The sequence below is a fragment of the Urocitellus parryii genome, chromosome 7, assembly GCF_045843805.1.
Source record: "Urocitellus parryii isolate mUroPar1 chromosome 7, mUroPar1.hap1, whole genome shotgun sequence".
Classification (NCBI taxonomy): domain Eukaryota; kingdom Metazoa; phylum Chordata; class Mammalia; order Rodentia; family Sciuridae; genus Urocitellus; species Urocitellus parryii.
The window spans coordinates 47,904,405-47,910,754 of record NC_135537.1 but is presented as its reverse complement, the minus strand read 5'-3'; positions in this window follow the sequence as shown (position 1 = coordinate 47,910,754).

The following is a 6,350-nucleotide window of genomic DNA, read 5'->3' as shown; positions in this document are numbered from 1 at the left end:
TTGCTTCCTGTCATTTGGAATTCGTTCCTTTTTTGTTGTTGTTTAGGAGGTATTTGTGCAGTTTTATCTTGCTCATCGTGTGTCATGAGGAAGCATACCATCTGCAGCACCAAATCTAATATCGTACAACCATATGTTGATAGAGTCAAGATATTTATGAGCTGTGACTTCCACTGGGATGGATTAGTTATTAAGTTGTTCTGGAACTATTTAGATGTTTTATTTCTGGTTTATGCCAGTAGTTTGAGAAAATAAGTAGCTTAGATCTCAATATAAGCAGTTTTTTCAGGATATATTTAAGAGGAACAAATAGCAATGGTATGATGGCAATGTCATCCAAAGGGTGGATTCACACAGGAAGTCAAGGAGTATCTGGGAACTCTGAAAATTGTGCCAACTTCCTCTATGCAAAGAGATAGAGTCATATTGAGACAAATTTTTATTATTATGGAAGAAATTAGTTGAGAGACCTACATTTGTTATGGGAATGTAAAAGCATAATATACCTATTGTCCTGGGAAGAAGAAATAATAGGCCATTGTAAGTGCTACTGAAGGGCTATCCCAATACCACATAGAATGGGAATTGGTCTTAGAGAAATGGTGGAAAAATTTATCCTGCTACCAAGGAACTGCTTGAAAGTAAAGAGATCAAACGTTCTGAATTTCATCTTTAGAAAAACCTCTCTAGTACATTGGAATGACAATGACAGACATCCAAGTGTGGGAAAGGACATCATAGGCCTCAAAAGGGAGTTTGCCATGGATGAAAGTGAAGTCTGTATTGTAACTTGGACCCAGAGACTTATTACAAAGAGTGGATTCTGGCACAGCCGACAGATGAGACTGACACCCCTGCAGAATTGATCCCCTTTGGTACTGCCTTGGGATCAGTGATTAAATATGTGAGCACAAACTGAATAGGTCAAGAAGGTTTTTCAGCAACCTCTTCGAGCATTGGGAACAGCAGAGGCTTCACCTATAGAGGAGCGATTATTCTAAGACCTTGGAGCCTTGGGAACACAGAGATGTTGAATAAGACAGTGTGGAACAGTAGCCAACACTAAGGGAAAATAACAGAATCAGTGACATGAGTGGACCACCCAGACATTGCAGTTTCTGAATACTTTCAATAGTTTCCCTAGGGTTTCTGAATAGTTTCAATGAGAGAATATGTATACTGATGCCCCAAGAGTAAGATCCTAGACTTTGTATTAAAGAGTGCATGTGAATTCTCTGTTCTCTTTGTTGTTGTTATTTGTTTGTTTGTTTTCTGATGCTGGGGCTTGAGCCAGGTCCTTGCATATGCTAGGCCAGCACTCTCACTGAGCTACACCCCACAGCACATGCATTTGAAACCTTAACTAGTTAATAATAACATGAGGTGTGACTATTTTCTCAGCTGGTAAAGCAGGTTGTATCTATCAATTTTATTGATGAGTTCCCCATTACTGCCATATATATGTGTTGTTTTAGATAAACCTCTACTAGTCAAGTCAATGTTGAAATTATGGCATCCACATGTTAGTACTGTTATTAGGATTAAAGAAAATAAAAAATGCAAACATCGAACAGTACTTGATACACAGAAAAGACTGAATAAATCTTGCTACCCTTGTTCTGCCAAGTTCTTTCTGGTTGTTACAAATTGTGTGCAGTATCAGGGCATTTAAAAAAAAATCTATGTTATTAGTTCTGTGACATCAAGCAATTTGTAGCCACCCTTTCCAGCTTTGGTTTCTTGGTCTTGGTCTTTCAAATAAAGACACTACAGCAATCTCCCAGGGGCGTTGTCAGGGTTAGCCAGGATAAAGAATGTGGCAACTATCTAAAATATTGAGGGTCATACAAATTGAAGTTCTGATTTTTAGTACCTCCCAAGGAAATGGCAAATCCGGTTCATTCACCAAACATTCATAGTAGTTAATCCGGAATTTTGATCTCTGCATAGAATAGTTTTCCCAGTAAGTCATCAAAAAGAGAGAAAGATTTGAGGTGGATTTTTCCTTTAGTTCTTGAAAAATGTATTATTTTCTGACATTCATCAAGGATTTTTGTTGCTGGTATTTTCTTATTGTTAGGGCAGCTGGCACAAATATCCATGAGAGACACAGCTCTGAGGTCAAGCAAAGGTTTATCGACAGAGGATATCTGCCAGGCTGCAAGGTGCAGCAGCCAGTGTCACTTGAATGGAAACTAATATACCTTTTGGACAAGGAACAAGAGCAAGCTAGAATTCACCTTGGGTGCAGGTGGTTGGGTAACAACAGTTTTTTTGTGTTTAGGGACCTTGGTGGAGGTGGTTACGGGAATAGGGTATCTTTAAGTTTCTTTTTCTTGGCTGTTTAGGGTCAAGATGGAGTCCCAGAACCAAAATGGAGTTACTAATGTTTAGGGACCTAACACTTGTCATTGCATAAATTAGTGGTAAAAGGTAATTTGTAAATAATGGTTCAGTTGCTTTAACCTATGTGTGGGTTAGGATTTGGGTTAAGTGTTCCTCAGTCATCCATATGTAAAGTCTTTGTCTCCACCATTGGGAAATGGTGGATCCTTTAAGAGGTGGGACCTAGGGGGAGGTCTTTAGATCATTGAGCATATTCCCTTAAAGGGATAGTGGGAATATGCTCAATATTCCCATTATCCCTTCTCTCTTCTTTGTGTCCTACTCATGAAGTGAATGGTTTGCTCTGACATGTACTCCTGCCGTTATGGCCTCACTATAGCCCCAAAGCAATGGGGCCAATTAATCATAGACTGGAATTTCTAAAACTGTGAGCCCAAATAAAGCATTTTTCATATTAAGCTTATCTCAGGTATTGATTATTTTGACAAAATATGACTGATGGAACATGACACAATAAGACTGACTGCCTTCCTCCTTCCCTCCTTCCCTGAACTCACCAGTACCATATCTCTAAGTTCCACTTTTTTGCTCAGCAACAAGCAAAATTTCACAATCTGGGGCAATAGGGAATATTTGGAGCCAGCAAAAGATAGAATAAATTTAAAAATAAATAAATAAATACAGAGCAAGAGAGAGAGAGGTGGCCGGCAGGGGCAGAGAGAGGGGAGGACTATGACAGGATTACTCAGCAATAACCAATTGAATGAGATTGGAGGACTGGAAAAGAGTCCATGAAGTCCACTATTTGCAAGGGCTAAATTAGCTCCATAAGGAACCCAGGAAAAATTTCATGAAGCCAAGTCTCTAGGCAGGATTCCACAGCACAACAGGAATTGGAACTCCTTTTTCTTTTTTTTTTTTTCTTGATTCTTGGCAAAGTGGAAAAATAAGCACATTTCTTATAAGCATTGGATAAATAACACACTCTGCAGAAAGCTACAAGCCACTCTAGGATACCCCAGGCTCCAGGGTGCTGACCTGGTCCTGAGCACGTGTCTTCAGTTGGGACCCTCAGCTGCTTCAACTGAGTCAGATAGGGGATTGAGGCCTGTGGTGTTCCTTTGAGGATTCCAGCTCTCTTCTACTCTGCTGATCATCTTTTTATTATTATTATTATTATTATTATTATTATTATTTGCTATCATTCTTTCTGATTGTGCTTTCCCTGGCATCAGAATGCACGTGTGTGTGTGTGTGTGTGTGTGTGTGTGTGTGTGTTTCTGCCACTGGAATTGATTCCCTTCTCATCAGAACATCGGCTTATGAGTCCTAGAATGCTAGCCTCATTCCAGCCAGTGACTGTCCCTGAGGGATTCTCATCTGCGGCAGAGTCCCTCTCCCGCTTCCCTGCATCCCCACCTCATGTGTCTGACAATTAGTGAGTCAGCATATCATTCTTCTTCCTCTTAGCTGCTGACAGTAAAGGGAGTCTCCTTAGCAGCTGCTGAATTATGTCCAGGAGACAGCAGCCTTTCTGCAGTGGGAGAAATAATTTTATGAAGTCTCTGCAGGATTTCCAAGCAGGGATCTCATGTAAATCAAGCCCTGTTGTGACTGAATGGGAAGGAAAATAATGAGAGGTGCCAATGCTGGAAAAAGATTTCCAAAACCTATAGGAATTTAAGGAAGGGTTATTCTTTAACTCCAGCACTGTGCTTTTAGATCTGTTTCATGTTTTTTTTTTCCCCCCTAGGATTAAGTTTCACAATGTCTGCCACACCTGGGTATAGAAAAATCCCCTACACAGGACTTTAAGTCACCTCAGACACAGGGGTGAGTTGAAAGGTTATTTATGGTAGAAGCCTCCTTAGTTCCCTTTGCTTTGTCTCATAGTTATCATCCTTTTCACGACATCTTAATCTAGTAGTAGGTTTCTCAACCTCAACTTTTGACATTTTATGCTAAATAACTTTTTGTTTTCCTCTAAGCATTGCAGGATGCCTTGGCTCTGTTACAATACTAGTAGTATATACTCCTCTTCCTCTAATTATGGCAACCAAAGGTGTACCCTGGGGGTAAAACTACCCTCAGTTGAGAATAATGGGTCTAATGGAAGGCAAATTAGTTAAAGGACAAGGACTCAAAAGACTTGAGTTCAAATTTTATTCCAAAGGCAAGCTCCTTCATGAATCTTCTGCTCTACTCATTGATTCTGGAATGTACAGCGTAGCCTGAGAACCATCCAGTGCTGCTGAGAGAACTCTGGATAATAAGGCCAAAGCTATGAGTCTGATCCTGTATGACCACAGGAGCTGGTCAGTTCCATGACCCTAGATTTGTGCCTCTAATTCCAACCAGCAGGAGTTTAGAAACTCATTCTCTTGCAGGACTAAAGTTCTTTCTGTGTTCAGGATCCACCTCTTCACCACCCAGGTAGCTAATGCCAGAAGAATCTGAGGTGCTTCAGAGTTTCTTTTTGGATATAACAATGAACAACAGTTCAGGTTATTACTCTCCATTTATTTACCTTCCCACCCCCAACAGTTATGTTATGCACATTAGACTTCACCCTGTTCCTTACAATCGATAGAACTTTTTTCTTATTAGTTTATATAGCATTTCCTAGTGTCCCATGGTATTCACATAAATATAAGACTTTATTTAACCTCTCTCAGTGGAAGACATCTCTGCTGTTATAAAAAGTACTTTAGGGTTGGGGATGTGACTGAATGGCAGAGTGCTTACCTGGCATGTGTGAGACCTTGGGTTCAGTTCCCTAGCACTGGGAAGGAAGGAAGGAAGGAAGGAAGGAAAGGAGGAAGGAAGGAGGGAAGAAAGAAAGGGGTTTAGTAGAAAATAGATGTAAATGTCAAAGAATGGAATTGCTTGGTCAAGATACAAGAAGTAGAACATGCATTTTTAATTTTGATAAGTAATGCAGATTGTTCTCTATAGGAATTAACAATATGTGACAGTGCCTATCTCTCTGCAATCAGACCAACACAGTACTGCTAATTTGGATTTTTACCAATTGGTGGTTGTGTTTCAATATAGTTTTGATTTTCATGTATTTCATGATTGATGAGATTGAATGTTTCTTTATATGCATAAAGTCATTTTTATTCATTTTTTTATAAACCATCATTTACTTCTTGCCCATTTTTCTACTGGCTTGTTTTTTTCCGTATGAATTTCTAGAAACTCTTTATTAAAGAGATTAGTCTTGTGTTATATGAGTTAAAAGTACTTTTTCTAATATGTTAATTTTTCTTTTTCTTTTTGATGGTGCTGGGGATTGAACCCAGGGCCTTGTGCATGCTAGCCAAGCACTCTGCCAACTGAGCTATATCCCAACTCCCATAATATGTTAATTATTTTTGAGATTGTTTATAATTTTTGCTTATGTAGGCAAATAATCTATATTTTTAAAATAAATTTTATTTACTCTTGTAATTTTTTCTTAAGGATTTTTAGTTTTTACTATAAAGATAATCATATTTCCCTCTAATACTTTTAGGATTTCTTTTTAAAAAAAATGTCTAAATATTTGATCCATGTAGAATTTATCCTGGTGTTCATTGTGAGTTATAGATACAATTTTATGTTTTTCAGATAGTCCTCTTGACATCCAACATCATTTATTAAAATTTTTATTTTGCCTACATTCACTTGAGATGCCATTTTGATCAGATACTACATTCCCCCTTTATATCTGACTTTATATGTCTGGAATTTCTATTTATTTATGGACTTTCTATTCTATTCTTTTGTTCTGTTTGTTTATAAAGTGCTGCCTTAGCTAGGTATCCATCAGTGGATGAAGGGATAAAGAAAATGGGACATATATACACAATGGAGTTTTATTCAGCCATAAGGAAAAATGAAGTTATATTACTTGCAGGAAAATGGATGGAACTAGAGACCATTATGTTAAGCAAAATAAGCCAAAAAACTCATTCATAAGGTCAAAGGTCATTTGTTTTCTCTCATATGTGGAGGTTGGA